A 19,990-nucleotide genomic window follows, 5' to 3' on the forward strand; every position below is an offset into this window, starting at 1 on the left:
CTTTTTAATTTGGAGCATGAATTTTAGTGCTGCTCATTCTAGCAAAGCAGGGCAAAACCTATGCCAGTTTTCTGAAGACAGTGTCTATTTGTTCTTCAGGGCTTCTGTCGAGAAGCAGTGTGGTCACGGGCGCTTTGGCTCCCTCTAGCAAACACCCCTCAGTCAAATGGAAAAGCCCCTTTGACATCTGAACACCAAGATCTCTGAAATCTTGGCCATGTCTGCAAACAAGATCTAATCTAAAGCCCAATTACACGGTCTAGGGCACATTCCAAATAAGGTATTACTGCTCTCTCGTTCTGAGCTGCTAGGACCGTCCCATTCAGAAAAGAGCCAAAGGAGTTCATTTTATAAAAAGTAGCTGAAAGAAACGCTGGTTAACCCATCAACGCCTGACCTTTTACAGTTCCCATTTTTGTACACCCAGATATGTCCACCTTGGTTAAAAAAAATCAAAGCAGACACACACATATCAACACAAACCGCTTTCAGTTGGGTTGGCTGCTAAGAGATAGCTATGATTCTTTTTCTAATTTCCCCTTAAATAACCAGCGTCTTCAAAAGGCGATCTGTTACTCCCTGGCGTCATGTCTTCACTGGTTTCTATCCCTGATTTTCCTAATATCCTACGTCGAGCTTCTGGCTCTAGGAGCAGTTTTAGTGAAACAGCTTTCTTACACTCAGATGTCTTTGTTGCTCTAACCAAAACCTTTTGCTCAAGTGTAAGCTTCCCTCATCTTGCTTCCACACCTGTCTGTTGAGACTTTCTTCCAAAGTTTTTCAAACCCAGCTTTTCACTTTTTCACTCCTCCTGCCTTTGCTCTTATTTCTCTTGTATTTCCTCCTGTTCTGATTCTCTTTCACCTCCATAGGCACACATCTGGGGACTTCTGCTCAGTCCACACCTCCCACTTTGACAGCTTCTCCTGTTTCTTTCTCTTTCTCTCAGGGGTTGAAAGCATCCACGGAGGACCATGTACAAATGGGGTGGAGGGTAAAGAGCTACAGAAAAAGAGAATCATCAGGCAGATAGACAGAGAAAAGACCAGTCCAGAGGCCACACAACCCCAGAGAGAGGAGGAGATGAGAACTGTTTAATGCCTAATGGTGCCCCAGTTCTAGTCCTCTGTGAGGATTTGCTGTGCTTCCTACTTTAAGGTTCTGTGTCACCATTGTCTCCTCCCAAGAAATCTCCCCGTTTGGGCTTAAGTTACTTGAGGAGGCTTCTGTTTCTTGCATTCCCTAAGTTTGAGATGACATCCCCATCTCTAAGGCATAGTCCTGGATATTCTCCTTTTCTCTACATGAAACCCTAATCAATTGGAAAATTTTTAAAAATAATAATGCTCACCGTCTTTGAATTGATGACTCCTGAACCTATGTCTCTAAAATATGAGGCTTATTTGTTTTCCAGAGGAACTGTCCAAAGGAAGAGGCAAATTACTGAAGTAGTTAAGAGTGTGAGCTCTGAGGTCAGACTGTCTAAACAGCTTGAGATCTTCAGTTTCCCAATCTGTAAAATGGGAATAATAGAAGTACCTGCCTTAGAGGAATTTGTGAAAATTGAACGAAGTAATGCATATAAAGTTCTTAGAACAGTGCTTGACTCACTGTCAACCTGCAGTAAATATTGTTGTTATTATTACTACTATTTATAGCAACACATTCGTACTTGGCTTTCCACAAGAACTTTAACATGTCCACCTCAGGACTTCTCAACCTCCTTCCAAAGAGAGCATGACTACATAACTTCCTGGTCCTGTCACTGGCTTCTCCATTCAATCCAACAGTCCTGGAATTTGACCTCGGGTCTGTTTGACTTCAGAGCCTGTGCTTATTCCATTAGACCAGCCATTCCCAAATTTGACTGCATCTCAGATCCCAAATATAGTGAATCAGAATCTTCTAGATTGGGACTTGAGAGTCTGTATGTTTTAAAACTCTTCAGTTAATTCTAGTGGGTCTGATCATTGAATCAGAGTCTGGATTATACTACTTTATCTTCACTAACTTTATCTGTAAAATGGGCGCAGTAATATGTCTATTTCATTGAACTGTTAACCTAATATATATTGAATTTTTACTGTGTGCCAGGCATTGTGCTAAGGGCTTTCTATTATCTCACTTAACTCACAACAATCCTGTGAGGTAGATACTAGATTGTCCCTATATTACAGATGAGGAAACTGTGATGCAAAAGAGGTTAAGTTACTTGATAAATGTCGTCCACTTAGCAAGTGTAGAGAGCTAGCGTATCAATTGCTGGGGTTAATGTGATGTGAGGATTACATTAAATAATACATTTAAATCACCTGGCACACAGTAGGTACCCAATAAAGGTTCTCTTTTCGGGACTTACCTGGTGGCACAGTGGTTAAGAATCCACCTGCCAATGAAGGGGACACTGGTTCGATCCCTGGTCCAGGAAGATCCCACATATCGCGGAGCAACTAAGCCCGTGCGCCACTACTGAGCCTGCGCTTTAGAGCCCGCAGGACACAGCTACCGAGCCCATGTGCCGCAACTACTGAAGCCTGCGCGTCTAGAGCCCGTGCTCCGCAAAAAGGGAAGCCATCGCAATGAGAAGCCTGTGCACCGCAATGAAGAGTAGCCCCTGCTCACCGCAACTAGAGAAAGCCCGTGTGCAGCAACAAAGACCCAATGCTGCCAAGGATAAATAAATTTTTTAAAAAAAGGTTCTATTTTCCCTTCCTTTTATCCAAGGGATTCTATTCATGCCCAGTGAATTTTAGACAGAGGACAATACTTCAACCTTATTGGTGGCCAGAGAATTGGAAATTTGGTATTCTAGAAGGTACAAATAAAAGGGAAGCAGGTACCTGAGAAAGATGGAGGTGTTTGGGATCTCCAACAAAGAGAAACAAGGGAAAACATAATTACATATGGAAGAGCAGGTGCATGTGAGAACAAATAGTAGCTTGGCCACTGAGGGCAGGAAACGGCAGAGTGATAAACTTTAAAAGAGGAAAACCAAGGTATGGAAAGTAGAACCACATCATCTCGGGGGGAAGCGTCCTGAAAGATAACTATTCCAACCCCATTCCCACCATGTGGTCATCCAGTTCTTATTTGGACAAGTTCTGTGACAAAAAACTCAACTTATCAAGGCAGAAGAAGCTCTGTTTTTTAGAAGATTCTTCATATTGAGTCATTCTAGAATTTCTACCCACAGGGGTCCCCCTTCCACCCTGTGGGGCCCTGAAAAATAAGTCTAATTTCTTTTCTATTTGACAGCTCTTCAAATTTATGAAGACAGTTACCTTGTACCCCTGGGGCGAAACCCTCTGCTTCCTTTAATATTTCCTAGTAAGACATAGTTCCCAGCCTTGTTACATCCTGGTCCCTTTTCTGTGCATAGTTTTTCTTTGCCAAGCCTTGATTGGAGACAGTATTCCACGTGCATAATGACAAACACTGGGCAGCATTGTAACCCCACCATGCTTTACATGTTAGACTTCTATCGATGCAGCCTAAATCAGCATTATTTTGGCAGCCACACTTCACTGAGGACTCAGAGTGAGTCACCTAAGACCCTTTAGTCTTACTCTTACATGCATCTGCTAAGATACCTCTGCCCCCAGCTGCCTTTCAGCAGTTGATTGTCCAGGGCAGGACTCCCTGTTAGAGTCAGCCCATTGCTCCAACATTGCATTTGGCTTATGTTACATAATGGTGTCTCTTTCCCTCCTGGCTTTGTATTATCTGGGAATTCGGTCCAGATCCTCTGGGTTTTCATTCAGAGCACTGTAATAAAAGTCCCGAAGTCTGGGCCATGGAGAGAGCCTTCTGCCATCCTGATGGTAACTGGTGTGGTCTGAAGGTTTTGAAGTCGAAGGAACCTGGTTTGACTTGTGGCTTTGAGTCAGCTGGTTAAACTTTGAATTTCAGTTTCCTCATCTGTAAAATGGGATTGTGTGGATTAAGGGGGAAGATGCAGGGAAAGCACTTAGCATGCAGTAGATGCTGCACAAATATCTATTACCTCCACCCTTCCTTCAGGTCAGCAAGGATTCATTAATCAGCATCTTTAGGTGATGGTTACTTAACAGTTATTCGTCCAATTAGCTATATTAGAATCCAGGCTTATATTTCTTCATCTTGTCCACAACATCTCGTCAAGTACATTGTTAAAATCCCACTTACATAGTGTGGTCTCCTCATGAAATCAGGGCAGAGAAAGAGTAAACAGCAGTCAGATTCTACCTGCATGTAAACTTAGGAAAAGTAGTAAGCTACCAATGAAGTTGGTTAACCTTGAAAACCGTCAACATTCAGGCCCCAAGCACATACTGGGCAACCACTATGTGCTTGGCAGTGAGCTGGGGATGGGCTACAGTTCTACAGTGTTTTAAATGCAGCATCTATGTTCAAGGAGCAAGGCTGGAATTCTAGAGTCATAGGGGCTAGTCTGGGTCACAGGACTGAGTGATTTAGATCTGCTTGTTCATATATCCAGTCAACAAACATGTACCCTCCCCACACTTCCATTCCTTCCCCCCCCCCCTTAGGTACTAAAGGGGAGGGGCGAGTATAACAAAAAAGACAAGGTCCCTGTATTCAATGAGTTTAACATCTAAAACGGTTGGGAGTTCTTTGAGCTAAAGGCCCTCTGTTAAATGCTTGAGAAGCAAAAATAAGACAGATTCTCCGTCCTCTCAGTACTAAAGTTGTATCTTGTTATGAAATGTTTATTTTCTGTAACTATTTGTTTCCTTCCGTCTCACTCACTGGACAGCTTTTCTACGGTAAAGACTAGAGCCACCGGGAAGTTGTCTGCCACACAATAGGTGCGGTCACTGAATGGAATCGCTCCAGGCTTGAGTTTCCGCTTTTGAACAAGAATGACAGCTCCAGTGGGATGCTTGGAGGTCAGGACGAAAGAAAAGAACGTAAGAACACTTGGATGGAAAAGACTTCTGGAAATACTAAGTATTTTTTCTCTCGTTTGGACTTTGGCAAACCAAGATGTTTTGGGAAGGGTCTGGCACTCTGTGTTCCTAAAATTGGTCTCCTAGATGGAGTTGGAGGAAGGGGAGTGAGGGAATGTTGCTTTCGTCAGGATGTCCCGAGTGAAAAAGGGCGAGGGGGAGTGAGAGCCCTGAGCCAGAAGCAAGTCAGGGACCTAGAGAAGAGGGACATCGCAGGCGACTGCAAGGAGTGCGGCGTCTGCACCCGCAGTGGCGAAGGCTAGCGGGAGACCTGAGGGGAGAGAGGACAGGGGCGAGGAAATCCAGGGAAAGCGCGCGGATTGGTCCTCTCCTTGGGGCGTGCGCTTCTGTGCGCCAAGCGATTGGTGGCGGGAAAGTAGCAGGTAAACCGGCCCCCGCCGCCTCGCCATTGGTCAGCGGCCTCTCTAGCTGCCACACAACTGGCCCGCAGGCCGCCGAGCCGCGCGCGGATTGGACGGGGGCGGCCGCCCAGACCGGCTCCCTTCGGGCGCTAGGATTGGCTGGCGGGAAGAGGCAGGTATCCGGGCTCCGCGACTCCTCCATTGGTGGGCGGGGAAGGGGGGTTGGGCACAGCGATTGGTGGGCGGGGGGCCGGGCCTGGGCCGGCGGGGAGCGGATTGGTCGGAAAGTAGGTTAGTGGTGCGACATTTAGGGAAGGCAGAAAGTAGGTCAGGGACGGAGGTGCCTGTTTACCCGCGCCGGACTCACCGCCGCCGCCGCCGCGGGATCCGAGTGGGGGCGCGGGTGCGGGCGCTCCCGGCGAGCCACGGTGAGTGTCGGGCTGGCCGCGGCCAGCGGCGCGGCCGCGGGCACCCCGTCGGGGCCGTTAGCACCCTGGCAGGCGCGGCGCCTCAGCCGCCGCCCGGGGCGCAGCCCGGCCGCCGGGGAGCCCTGACCGACGTGCCCGCTGCCGGCCTTAAAGGGCCCGTGCCCGCTCCCTGCCCCCACCCGGGCCGCGGGGAGGCTGCGCTCCTTAAAGGCGCCGCGCCCGTCCGCCCCCATCCTCACTCGCGGGGGTTGGCGCTGCGGGGTAGAGCGGGCAGAGGTGCCGCAGGCGCCCTTAAAGGGACCGGGAAAGAGTCCGCGGGAATACCCACCTCCCCTCTGCGGGCATCGCTACCTGACCCGGGGGGTGGCGGGGAGAGGAGGTAGGAGCAGCCAGCTGCCTCTTAAAGGGACAGCTCCACCCTTTGGGAGCAGTGACCCGGCTGAGGGCGAGTCCTAGGATGTATCCCTGGAAGGTTCGGGGACCCCCGAAGCGACCATCCTTGACGGCTGCACCCCAGGGGCGTTGGGCGAGAGATGCTGCTTCTGCTCTTCCTCCGCCTCCTCCACTTCCCTTTCGGGAGCCTGCGGGGCTGGGTGGGGGCGGGGAGGGCGTCTCCGCCGGGCTTGGGGAGTCCGAGCCCCCCGTTGCCCCTTCGGCCCTGTCGCGGGTGCTGCCGCTGCACCCGGGTATTCCCCGCCGGAGATGCGGCCGACCCCAGCCTGCGAACTTTCGTCCGGCCTGCGCCATCTGGGTCCTGGGCAGCCCGGGGAGGATCCCCCTTGGGTCTGCGAGCAGGTGCTCCACGGCACGGGGATGTCGCCCGGCGCCCAGGTGTGGGCCCGCCGCCCGCCCTGGAGTCCTGGAGACCGCAGCGAGGCTGGGTTTAGCACGGGGTTTGACAGATGTCAAAGAAAAAGCTTCCCGCTCACGATTGCCGGACGTTGACAGCCAAGAGAGCTCTTGTTTGCTCAGAGGAATAAGTGGAAGAATAGAAATTAATGCCGACCTTGTGGGGCTCGAGTCAGTCACCCCGAGGGGTCGTGGGAACCGGCTGCGGAACCGAGGGCAGGCGCGGGGGAAGGAAAGGCTGCACTGGACATGGGCGTTTGTTGTCAAGTTTGTGCGGGCCGGTGGGGTATCAGGCTGTCCCCCCTCACCTCACCTTTCCCATCCTCTTTTCCCTCCCCTGCCTCGGCCCCTTCCGAGTCACCTAGTGTTGTTTTGGCACTTTTGCGCGTGCTGTCTCCTCTCCCTGCTTACATAGCTACTCCTCGGCAAGGAATTATTAGCCAAGTTTTATCACTCAGCTTCCAGAAATTAGATTCGAAGAAGCATTTCTTGACCGTACGTGTATTTCCAGGATCTTCGTTTTTTAAAAAATCCATAAAAGCTGCCCATTAGCTGCATCTAGTTTCGCACAGTGCTTGTCATTTGTCCTCCTGACATCTGCTGCTGTTCCTTCCTTTAATCTATTTTTATATGACAACTATTATTTTAATTCTTCTTGTCTCATTGATATCAGGATCTGTCAATTGGGTTGGTGGAGTTTTTAATTAATGTACTGGTTGAATCATGAGCTTAAAATAATCATTGCTGCTCCTGAGCAGTTTTGAATAATCTCATGCTCTCCGTGCTTGCAAGATTTTAAAAAGAAAAGAAAAAATCACTGCTGTTAAATTTGATTTCCATATCAATGAAACCCTAAAATATTTTTTTAACACAAAATTGAATCTTTCACTCCATGCTCTGTTACTGAATTCACTTTACTAATAAGTCTTTAAAACACTTTGTTGAACATATTTAGAAGGCTTTAAAATTTCCTGGGCAGGATTTGAAATTGCCTGTATTATCTAAAGCTGGATCTGTAGGGGCATTTTTGGTCTTGATTGTAGATGTAGCCAGTGCATAATAATAGTACGTTAAAACTATGGTTAAATGTATACCTTATTCCAACCCCTAGAGTTTAGAAAGAGGGAAAGAGAAAGGAGCAGGTGTGGTAGAAGAGCACTTGTTTGAGAGAATCTCCTGGTTCTAGCCCAGACTTGGGCTTTCATGGCTGTGCTACTTGGGGCAGGTCCCTGAACCCTTCTGAGTTCTACTTGCCTCAGATGGAAAGTAAGGCAGTTGAACTAGGTGATCTCAGAGGTTCCTGCTGCTCTAAAGTTCTGTGCATCTCTAAATATTTAATACAGCTGAATTCAGGTTGGTATTTACCTGCTGGAGCCTCCAGAATATCTGAGCTGAAGTCCTATTTTCTTGGGAAACTTAAACAGATCAACAGATGGTGTTTTAAAGAATCCATTTCAAATGATTTATAAAATGATGACTACTCAGGAATTTGTCTGCTATTTGCAGAAGAGGTTCGCCTGCCACAGAGAGGAAAAGGAAGTGGCCCTACTTTCAGATTTATCGCTCCATACCAACGATCTCTACGCAATTTATATACTAGTATAACAATGGACAGGCACTGTAGAAAGACTTGTTAACAAAATGCATAAGCATATGTAAAAACGAAATATTCTGTATCTCTCTTTGGTATAAGGGTTGCCTTCCTTCTATGGGCTTTCTTCTATTTATGAGTCCATCAACTCATGGTGGTTGGAGAAAGTCAGATATTAAAGAAACAGTTTCTGCCCCATGTGATGTTACAGTCATAGGTAGTGATTTTCGTTAACATCGTGATAGCAGTTGCAGGGAAGTAATTTTTTACTTCCTTTTTAGACCTCGAGGTTTAGTTAGGAGCCTAGAAATACAGGTATGTCACCCTTCTCCACAGTCTTTTCTCTCATTGCCACTTCATCATAATACCCAGACTTACCCGAGACACCCACCCTGGCTTTTCTCCTCCCTCTGTCTCTAAACAAGACCTGCTCTGACTTAAGCTCCCTCAGCATCTCTTCCTTCCGGCTCAGAATGTCTTGTCCCTTTCCCCCATCTCTCCTCTTTTCCTCCCAGTTTGGAAAACGCAAGTGAATTTCTCCCCTGTTCCCTCTTCTTAGACCCTCAATTTGGGCAGGAGCCTGGTCTCTGGTAGCAGGACCTGGGACTTGGGTTGGGTGGTGTGTCCTTGGACAAGCGCTAGACTCCTCTGACTGCAGGCTCCTCCTCTGTGGTGTGATGAAGGAGCCTGCCTCCTACAGTCCCTGTGAGGATCAGGGGAGATGATGTGGGTAAAACGCCTGGCACACAGGAAGCCCTCCCTCAGTGTCTGCTGACACTCCCTCTCAGTGCTGCCAGGGTCCTGTCGGTCCTGTCACGGGAATATCCTTCGTGCTGTTTGCCCTCAGTCTCCTTACCAACCCTAGAAAAGCCCTTGTCTTGATTGAGGAGGGAAGGATGGAAGGGGAAGAAACAGGCCTGCTGTGGGCCACTGTGCAGCGGGCAGCTTTCATGTGTCTGCACTTGGTGCCCCTGGGCCCCTGTCTCGCTCCCCTCCCTGCCTGGCAGCCTCTCCCAGGGCTGTGAACGGTCACCCCCTCCACTCTCTCATCGGCTCCACTCTTAGCTCCTGCACCCTCTCTACTATCCTTCTTCATACTTCATCTCAAATATCTCCAAAAACTTTAAGTCTTGAATTGCAGGGCCTCATTCTTAGTCCTAAATTGTTGTTCTTGGCCCTTTTGCAGCTTATACCCACCTGTCTTTCCCTCCTTTTTGAAATCTCCTCCTCCCTCAGCCTTTAGGTCACATTGCTTTCTTGGTTTCCTTCCTGCACACCCTAAAAGTAGGTGTGTTTTGGGGCCTCTGCTCTTCACACTAGCCCAGTGGGCTCAGGTCCCCTTTCCGGTCCTGATGTGTCTCTCCTGCTTCAGCTGCTAGCAGGTCCATTGTAGACATTCACGGCAGCCTATTGCCAGCATCCGTGGCCTTGGAGTTACAGGTTGCAAACTGCTTGCAAGCATGGTCTCATTTCATCCTCATGACAGCTGTACCCCTTCACCATCAGGCTGTCCTGAGAGGGACTTTGGTTGGGTGGTTAAAAGCACAGACTTTGGAGCCAGATTTTATATCCTAACTGTTTCTAACTAGGTTTATGACTTGTGGTCAAGTTGCTTTGCTCTCTCTGTCTTGGTGTTCTCATCAGTAAGACTGGAATCACTTTAGTCCTTACCTCAGAGTGTTGCAGTGTGGATTCAATGAGTTAAAGAATTAAAAATACATGAAGCTCTTCATGGAACATAGTAAACGTTCATGGTTGTTAGCTGTCAGTCTTGCTGCTCCTTCTTGCGTCTCCACACGCAGCCCGCCTGGCTGTGTGCACAGGACTGTCCAGTCAAGCTGAAGAGCTGTCTGCTCCCTGGACCAGCCCTTGGCCCGTTCTATGCCTCAGCCTTCTCTCATCCAAATCCTACTCTTCTTTAAGACCCAGCTCAAATGCTTGGTCCTCCTGGAGCTATTTCTTCATTTTGTTTTTCTTCCTCCCCACACTGGGCGGCAGTGTCCCCAGCCCTTGATCTAGCTCTAATTATTGTAGGTACTGCTGCATCCCATATCGTGTTGGGCTGTCTCTGGGAATATCTTACCTGCTGGTTCCAGGCCAAGCACTTTGTGGGGAGTTCATCTTGGTTTCCCCAAATCACAGGCATAGGGAGCCTTCAGGATATGCTTGTCCAATGCCAATTAATGATCTTGAGGAGGAGGAGATGGGGTGGGATAGGCACTCAGGGACTAAGCACATGGAGGGAAGGGGATATACCTGTGGAGAGGTGGGAGCATGAGAGGAGGGATGCAACAGGGGCACGAGTGGGCGTGGCCATGAGTAGTTAGGTCTGCATGGAAGGAGGGATTGAGTTGGGGACCTAAAGTCGGGGAGATGAGATTGGGTAAGCTTTAGTCATCTTTGCTTCAGGAGAACGTTGAGTGCTGGCACATGATGGGAAATTATTTTTATGTTAGTACATGCTGTCCTTTTAAATAGGGTAAACTCATGTTTATCCAGCCTGGTTAAAGAAGGGGATGGATGGTCTGTCTAATTTAATATTCTGGTTAATACTCTACCCATTAGATTTTGTACATATGCTGAGTAAAACATTTACAAGTACTTATGCTTTCAACTACTGTTTGAAATGTGTGACCTGGGCAAATTAGCTAGCTTCTTTGAGTCTGATTTACCTCATTTGCAAAATAGAAATAATAATAATGATGGTAACGGCAGCTAACGTTTATTGAACATTCTCTAAGTGCCAGCAGATATGTTAGTCACCTTATGTTTATTAACTTGTTTAATCCTCATAACAGCCCTATGAGGTAGGTACCATGATTATCCTTATTTTACAAGTGAGGTGGTTTTGTGAACTGCCCAGCTGGTATGGGGTGGAGCCAGATTGGTGCAGGGGGACGGGGGAGGGACGGACACTTCCAGAGTCTGCTGTCTAACCACTGCGGTAAATGCCTGCTGGGAGGAACCACTGGATTTGATCCCGTGTCTGAAGCAGCCGGCACCAGGCCAGGAGCCAGGCAGGCCCGAGGTGATTGGTGACCAGTCTTATTGCTGACAGACATGGTGTATACCTCCTTTTAAGCAGGACTGAAGTCCTCTGTGGTGGGACACAAGGGGTGCACGTCTGGATATTACCCAAGTGTGAGTTACAGGGGCTTGTGAGCGTGCATCTCACATCCTGTTGTACATTTCTGTATCTCTTGCTTCCTCCTGCCTTTCTGCGGCGTTGCTCTGACGTAAGCCTCATGTGGCTCAGCCAGCCCCTCCCCAGGCAGCTTGTGTGAGATGAACCTCCTAACAGAACTCCTCACCCACTGCCCCCGCCGGGCCATCTGCGGAGAGCGTCACGGGGAGGAGACCTTTTGTAAAGTCTCTCACCTCTTCCTCCTCTCCAGCTTCTTACCCCAAAGACAGATGTCCACAGCCTTAATGTGTACGTATATATAAATATATTTTTTAATGCCAGTTGTTCCCCAAATACATTTAGATAGTAAGGGAAACATTGTTTTATCTCAAGAACCTGTTACATAAAAATGTGTTATATAATGTTCAAATGTATACTGCACGGTGAAATTAGATACTACTTTTTTTTTTCCAAAGAATAGAAAGATAATAAACACAGGCTATACTGAAGGTAATTAAACTCAGATTTGAAAGGCATGGAAAGACATGCCCTGCCCTCAGAGTTATTGTTTTAAATCTCTGTTCACCTTCTTGAATGCTCCAAGTATAGAATGTTTGGGAAGTTGACCCGAATCTGCCATGGAATGCTACTGTGAAATACTCTGGAAGTCGTCTATTTTGGGGGGGCGAAGAGGGGGGATGTCTCCTGCTCACTTATATCTCTCTCATGTCTAAGCAGAGGGAAGAGGCTCTTTTTGCCTCCCTCATGCTTAGACCATCAAGGTCATATTTTACCCAGTTTTCTGCTCTACCTTCTACTTCCTTCAGTTCCTCCCACATGATGTGGCCAACTTTGCCTTCCAAGAACAGCCCTGCTGCCAGTGGCCTGTGGTTGACACTCCTGTATCCAGTCTTCCAGACTCTCCAGAGTCTGACCCTGTTCCCCCTGCTCACCAGTCCTGCTTCCTGCCTCTACCTCCATTTGCAGACCGAGCCCAGTGCCTGGGGTTCAGTTCTGCTTGTCCCTGCCCAGGCCACCCCATGCCCTACTCTCTCCTTCTGTCTGTCTTCCCTCAGCTCTCTCCCTTGACCTGAGAGGCCTCTCTTCTTGGCCCCCGCCTGCCTTGAAACTCCCTTCTTTGTGAAACTTCCTCTGATGACATTTGTCCCCTTTGCGCTCTCTCTCTCACACTTTTTTTACTTTTGATTGCCAGCCATTCATTCAGAAGCATTGGTACTTCATAATTAGCATATTGATCATATCGATTCCAATTAGAATGGTCAGTTCTCTCATTTTTTAATTGTCTCATGAATAATTATCTTGTCCTCACTTCCCACCCTCCAGTTCTACTCATTGACTCATTCAGTGAAGTTTATTGGATGCCTGCCGTGTGCATAGCAGTGTTCCAGGCACTGAAGGTACAGCAGTGAACAAAACAGAGTCCCAGGGGAAGGAGACAGACTGTAAACAGTTAAGCATGTTAACTCCTGGTAGTGCTAGATGCTAGGTAAGCAACCACATAGAGCAACCACATAGAGTAAAACCACATAGAGTAAAAACCACATAGTGATGATGAAGGAGGTTGCTTTAGCTGGGTCCTCGGGTGAAGAGGTGACATTTGAGCTCAGCTGCAGGAAGATGTGGGGAAAGTATCTTAGGAAGAGGGAACAACCAGTGCAAAGGTCCTGAGATTGGAAGTAGTTTGATTGTTTTTGAAATAAAATAAAGGCCAGTGTAACTGGATTTTTAGTTCCTTGAGTTTAGATGTTTTATCCTCCCTGTAACCCTTAGCTCAGTGCCAACAGCCCTGTAAATACTTGCACTCAAAATTGGAGCATTTGCCCTTGGTTATACATTGTACAAAAAGCAGTTTACCGTATCCTGCTGAGAAGGCTTTTAATAAAACATTATATTGCACATAAACAAATTAAGGGTTTGAAGGGTTTTCTCATAAATATACTCCTAGCATGTATCACCAACTATTACTGTTTTTGTTTTGTTTTGTTTTTTTTGTGGTACGCGGGCCTCTCGCTGTTGTGGCCTCTCCCGTTGCGGAGCACAGGCTCCGGACGCGCAGGCTCAGCGGCCATGGCTCACGGGCCCAGCCGCTCCGCGGCCTGTGGGATCCTCCCAGACCGGGGCACGAACCCGCGTCCCCTGCATCGGCAGGCGGACTCTCAACCACTGCGCCACCAGGGAAGCCCTATTACTGTTTTAATTATGTCTAGTGCAGAGCTTCAGACTTCAGAATTCTGTTTTATATGCACAGCCATCTTAAAAACAGATTTTGTTTCAAAAGTTTATTTGTAAGGCAGTTGATGGAAACTTGGGATAAATTTTTCTATAGAATAAAATGAACTAAATGGTGGTTTGGATCCCAGGCAAGCCCACAAAAGCCATTTAGTGCTGACTCTAGCTGAAACCATACTATTTAGTACTAAAGTGTTATCAGCATTAATTAAGCCTTCTGAAGCTAGACCCCCATCTATATAGCATTAAAGGTCATTTACTACTAGCGTTAATGGGACCCATTTACCTAAGTCACTTCTCCTACTATTTTTCTAGTCTGACAAAAAGGTTTATAAAAGGGATTTTTGCCTTTGTGCCTTTAAGATTTCATTTCATGTGTTATAAATGAGACAGTGGTGTGGAGAGTGGGGAAAACTGTGGGCTGGGAGCTGGGAGAGGCCTGGGCTCCAGTCTTTGCCAGCCACTGACTTGCTGAGTAACTTTGAGTAAGTTGCGCTCATTGAACTTTGATTTCTCAGGTCCTTCTTGGCTATAAAATCCTGTTTTCTCAATGTCACGGGAAAACATGCATGTATTTCATTGTTCAAACCTGCCCTCCAGTAGCTACCTCCACTTTCGTTTTGAAGAAGTAGGTGGCACACAAACAATGAGGAACTCAAGAAGTTCTCATGTGTGGCACCCAACAGTTATGCCTTCGATATGAACCTTGATTTTAATCTGCTATCTCTCTTGAGGAGTTGAAAGAAATTTTGTCCTAGAACTTTTGGTCCAGATAAGATTCCTGTGTTCTTCCTCAACTTATCTTCCATGTAATTATGTAAATCATTTTTTCTTTTTAACTCTTAGGAATAAAAATGGTGACTCTGGTTTGTTGCTTTTGAAATATACTTATAAGTGCCCTTAGGGAATGGAATGAGTTTGCAGGAGAGAGCAGAGCTGAAGGAGTGTGGGATCAAAAACAATTTTAAATGTTAAATGCAAAGCTATTTTCAGTATCCTGCTGGAGGAAAAAAAAAATTTTTTTTTTTTTTTTTGAGGCTTTAGATTAGAAGAGGTTCCTGCTCCAAAGGAGAAGAGCTTCAGGTTTTGCAGTGGTGAAAACTACCCGATCCTTTACCTACCACCCCTCCCTTCCTGCTCTCCCACCTCTGAGTTGTTTTTGGCCTCAAGAGCCACATTTGCTATTTGAGAGGTTTGATATTTAAGCAATGCTAGTCTCAGAGCTCAGCTGGGACTTAGGGTGTTAGAGGCTTAGAGTTCAGCTGTCTTAGGGTGCAGAGTGCTACGTGGCGAACTTCCCCAGTAGATTCTAGAATGAGGGAAGCCTCATTGGGAGTGACAGTGCACTTTGAGCTCTGCCTCTGTTTGATTACTTGTGAATAGTATGTTTCATTTTTTTCTTTTTCCGTTACTTGAAGGCATAACAAGAGGAGTTGGTGCAAGAAGTTGTTGCTCTGCGGATTTCACTTGGGAGCTAGAGGGTGGCATTATACCCAGCGTTCCTCCTTAGATCCTGGAATACTGGCAGGAATTTTGTCTGTTTTTTTCTCTGCTGTATCCCCAGCAACTAAGACAGTGTCTGCACAGAGTAGTCAATAAATTGTTGCTGAGTGAGTGAGTTCAGCTTGGGAAAACCTCAACTTTCCCACCCTAACAGTATATAGGCTCATGTGCTTGGTCTTGCAGTGTACTTTGGATTTTAGGATACTGTTTCCTTTTGTCACCTGTGTTTTTCTTATTCTTCAGGTTGGCCAGATATCAGTATCTTTTATTGATGATCAGGACTTAGCTGGCCATGGATGTCCCTGCCCTGCTGATGTTTATCTTTATGTTATCTTTAATTGGCTCCAAAGTACAGCAAATCAATAGCTGAGCCACATCAACTAAAAGAAAACCTACTGCATGTTTCTTTGGGTGTAGTACTATACATTTCTTTATTCAGTCAACAAATACCTGAAGGGCAATATACCAGGCACCATGGAGACCCAGAGGAAGAACAGAAATAGTTGTTGTGGCCAAGGAGCCTGCAGTTTTATCTGCAGATGGATAAACCAAGGCCACATATAATGTCAATAAAGTGGTCTAGACGATCTATAATTGCTACAGGAATTCAGAGACTAGAGAGTTCTTTGTGAGTTGCCATGTGAGGGAGGAGGCTTCATGGAAGTGATCAGATTTAATCCAGACTTTGTAAGGATGTGTAGAATTTTGATTCACAGAAAAGGGTAGCACAGGTATTTCCAGGGAGCAAGTGGGTGGGAACACATCATAATTAAAAGCACAGAGGTAGGAATGACCAGCTTGTATTCAGGGACACAGCCTTGCCTAGAATGGAGGGTTCTTCATTTCAGACGATAATAATTGCTAATATATAGAGAGTTCTTATGATGTCCTTAGCACTTCACATATATTACCTGATTTAATGCCTACAAAACCCCATGAAGTAGGTACCATTATTAGCATCATTTTAGAAATGAGGAAATTGAAGCACAGAGTTATCCAGTAACCTGCCTAAGGTCACATAGCTAAGAAGCAGTGGATCCAGGTGTAAAAACCAAGCCATGGAGACTCTTGACCAGTGGAATCCTTTGTCTCCCACTGTCCTGCAGATGCAGGATTTGGGCTTGGCTGGGGGTTTTAGAGTCATGAGCTGGAAGTGGACAAGACTCTATTTAGTCCACTCCTTAGTTTTGTAGAAGAAGAAACTCAGCAACGTTAAGTGGCAAGTCAAAGTTTACCTAGTGAGGTAGAGAGTGGTAAAAAACCACTGAAGTTGTTTTATTATGATTATGATTTTAGTGATGTGAAATGATTCTCCCTAAAGCATTAGTCCAGTATGAATGTTCCAGCTGGATTGGAGCAGAGGGACTAACCGCAGCAGAGACCTGATATGAGGCTACTAGCTGAATCCAGACAGAGATTCATCTCAGCGGAGCCAGAACTGGGAATTGTCAGTTATGTTAATCGGCATGGCTGTTTTCAGTTGCCCTTCAGAATTCTAGAGTGTGGGGAACATCTGCTTGTGTGAGTGGCTTTTAAGTATGTGAATCTGCACTGTACTGTGACCGAGACACCTTGGTTAATGAATTCTTGAGAAGCAAAGCACCATTATGGAAGTCAAATGTTTAAAAACAAATACCCACATTTTCCAGAAAGGTTCCCTAATTGGGAACCGGATAACCTGCATTCTAGACTGTTTCTGCTACTTACGCACCAGATAGTTTAAGCCAAATAACTTAATGTCTCAAACTGTGGCTGATGCCTTATCTGTGGAACAGGTACAACAATTCCTGTCCAGCCCCTTACAGTGTGGTTTTGATGCTGGAGTGAGATAAGAAAAGAGTAGGGATTTGGGAAGCGGTAAAGTTGCTCCCTGGTTGTAGGGAGTAGCAGCCGTGGTGTTAATAGTGAAGGTGTACTAGCCTTTCAGGGAGAGCCCGGAGGGCACCGAGGTAGTTCCCCTGCCTCCAGGGTGTGTTTAGGGATGTGGCGCTGTCCACCAAATGGGTGCTGACTAGCCTCATTTTGCTGGTGTAGGGCCGTGTTTTAAAGATGATGATATATTGCACCCTGAGAGATGGGGGGCCAGCCTCGGCATAGATAGAAAAGTTAGACACAGACATCCTAGTTAATCTCTTCTCCTCTGTGCACACCTCTCAGGCTAGTGATGGACAGCTATGAACCAGAAAAACAAGTGTCAGGATCTAGCCAGCTGGCCAGCTGGGCATTCTTAGACGTTTCACCTATCGTGGGGCAATAGGAAGAATTGATTAGTTTGGGGAATTAGTGGGTGATTCAGCGTGCTGTCCAGGTGATACTTGGTTATAAAGCTTGTAGCAAAGTCTTGATATGAAGGACTATAGATTTGCCAAATCTTAATTACTGTTAGTATTGCATGATGTACTTATTATTCATAATAATAATTATAGCAGTACTTAACCTTCGAGCATTTACCATTCTGCCGAGAACTATGCTAAGTGCTCACATGACTTTTCCCATTTAGTACTCACAATAGCCCTGTGGGGTGGGCACTGTCAGTCCCACTTTCTAGTTAGGGAGACTGAGACCCAGTGCCTTTGATGGTACACAGTGAGTGGAAAAGCCATGATTCAAACCCAGGACAGTCTCACTCCAGAGCCTGCACTCTTACCTGATGCATTCTTCTTCCTCCCTTTTCCTGGGACCCAAAAACGCTTTCTGAATCTGGTTTTGAGGTTTCTGACAGCACAGTGGGTCTTTGGAAGGCATTTTTGGTTGATAGTGGCCATGTCTCTCCCTCCTTCATGGCCATGGCTGACATCTAGCAGCTCTTGCCGGCTTCCCTGTGGCTTGTGAGCAAATGGATGGCAAGGATGAATGCAGCAGATTGACTAACTCTTGCCAGCCAGTGCCTATGGGGGGATTTTAAAGAGGGAAAGAGAGGACTACGAAAGAATTGCTCTGGGTCAGTTTTTCAAAAAGTGGCTGGGTAGTTGGTAGTCTGCTCCATTTTCACGTTGATGCTCATCAAAATCTCACAAAAGCCTTTCCCGAGGTCACGGTCATGATAACAATGCCATCCACCTTTCATGTGTGATTTACAAAGTAGTTTTTACATGTATTGTCTTGTCTAGTCTTCACCACAGCCTTATGAGGAGAGGAGTTATCAAGACACATTTTGCAGGCTAGAAATACCTAGAGAATTTAAACTACAGTCCAGGGTCCCAAAGCTAGTCAGTGGCAGAGTCAGGCTTAAACACCACTTTTCTGACAACTTCTACTTTCTTCCCAAGTTCCTCTTTGCTTACTCTGTTGAAGATGTTCTTAAGTGTTCTGATTTACTATATTCAGAGGTCAGCAGGAATTATTGAAGTGAAGTGCTACAAACTACACTGTTACTGAATCAGAATAAATGAAAGGTCATGTGATTGGTTACTGTGTTAGGTTTAATTGATTTGCACCTACTTTTGTTGGTACAGAACATACAAAGATCTTCTGCAGTATATTATTGGACCAGCAGCCCTTCTAGCTTTAAAAGTCCCAAGGCTTTAATAGATGCTAAAACATGGAGTTTATGTAATTTCTTTAAAAAGTTGACCATCGAGTTCTTGGTTGGGAACACAAGCTCTTATTATCACATTGTTTCCATGGAGAAATGAGCCTTGATTCACATGATTACAGCTCTTGGTGCCTTTTCTAGGAATGGAGTAAACTGCTGTAGGAGAGAGAACTGATGGTGTTATCACTTAGAGCTGTCTCCCCTCCTGTTACTATAGGAGGCTGGTTTGCTTTTCTGGGCCCTCTCAATTTTCCTGTGACCTGAACATAAATACTCTTGGAGATCCTGTTAATTTCATTTTTGAAAAGTTTTCCATGAAATAAACCTGAATGGAATACTTTCTTATATAGTTTTGAACATCCCCTTTGAGGTATTTAATTGGCGACAAGGGGCTTTGCTAAGAGAATGTAGAACTGGTCTCACTCAAGCTTCTTGTATTAGATGGGACACAGAGCAAATTCCTATATTAGGGAGCTCCACAGACACATTGGCTGAAATTGGGTGGAAGCTGATTTCTTTCTCATGTACCAGTTTAGAGTAGATAAGGGTCCAGGCCTTCTGTCTTCAACATGAAGACAGTGGCTTCCACCAAGTGGCTTCCACTTGGTGGTTGAAGGTGGAAGCTTCAGTTTTTACTGTCTCCCAGGGGAAAGGATCAGGGAGTAATACATGCAGTAATTTTAAGGGCAAGACCTGGAAGTAGCACATTCTTTTATCCCATTGGCCAGAACTTAGTCCTATGGCTACATTTAGCTGCAAAGGAAGCTGGGAAATATCTTCAGTTGGGAGGCCATGAGTCCAGCAAAATCTGTTTTTCAGGGTGGAAAGGAGACTGAACACTGGGGGAGGCTAGCAGTGTGCTACACTGTAGAAGGGGGTAAATAGGATCTGAAACTCTTGCCAGGAAAGCTGGGAAGATGCCTGAGTCCAGGGTCAGAATTTAAGAAGGCTTCCAGAAACCAGGACACGTGCAGCCATCTAGAAGTCAGGGCAACTCATTGCTCAGAAACTAGGCACTGGATGAAGAGTCAGAAAACCTAGATTTGAGTCTAGCTCTTCCATGTCATAACCTGGGGTAAAATACTCCAATGAATGTTTGCCTTATCATCTAGAATATGGGAACAATGGCGATGACCTTTCTGTCTCCCAGGCTTAGTGTGAGGATATGGATGGGGAAGTGCTCTGCAAACTGCAGCTCCGTGGAAGTGGGCACAGCGTCTGTGTTATTCAGTGTTGTTCACCTTTGTGTCCAGAGCACCCAGCCCAGTGCCTGACATGGACACGTTTGTTGAATGAAGTGTGAACTATTATGAGAGGTGAAAAAAAAATGCCTTGTGCTAAGGAGCTCTTGATCCTGGATAGTCTTCTCTGCTAGGTGGAAAGGTTCTTCTACTCTCCA

General features: G+C 46.2%; 1 protein-coding gene across 6 annotated transcripts in view; it reads left to right on the plus strand.

The window, feature by feature from the left end:
* Positions 1-5,619: 5,619 nt before the first annotated feature.
* Positions 5,620-19,990, plus strand: part of BMAL1 (basic helix-loop-helix ARNT like 1) — a 104,390-nt gene continuing 90,019 nt past the window's right edge. For all 6 annotated transcript variants that reach the window (XM_060018515.1, XM_060018522.1, XM_060018520.1 and 3 more), the window contains exon 1: positions 5,620-5,739. The gene's annotated coding sequence lies outside the window, so the exon portion shown is untranslated. The remainder of the gene's footprint in view (positions 5,740-19,990) is intronic.

Source organism: Delphinus delphis, chromosome 8 (genome assembly GCF_949987515.2).
Source record: "Delphinus delphis chromosome 8, mDelDel1.2, whole genome shotgun sequence".
NCBI classification, from domain to species: domain Eukaryota; kingdom Metazoa; phylum Chordata; class Mammalia; order Artiodactyla; family Delphinidae; genus Delphinus; species Delphinus delphis.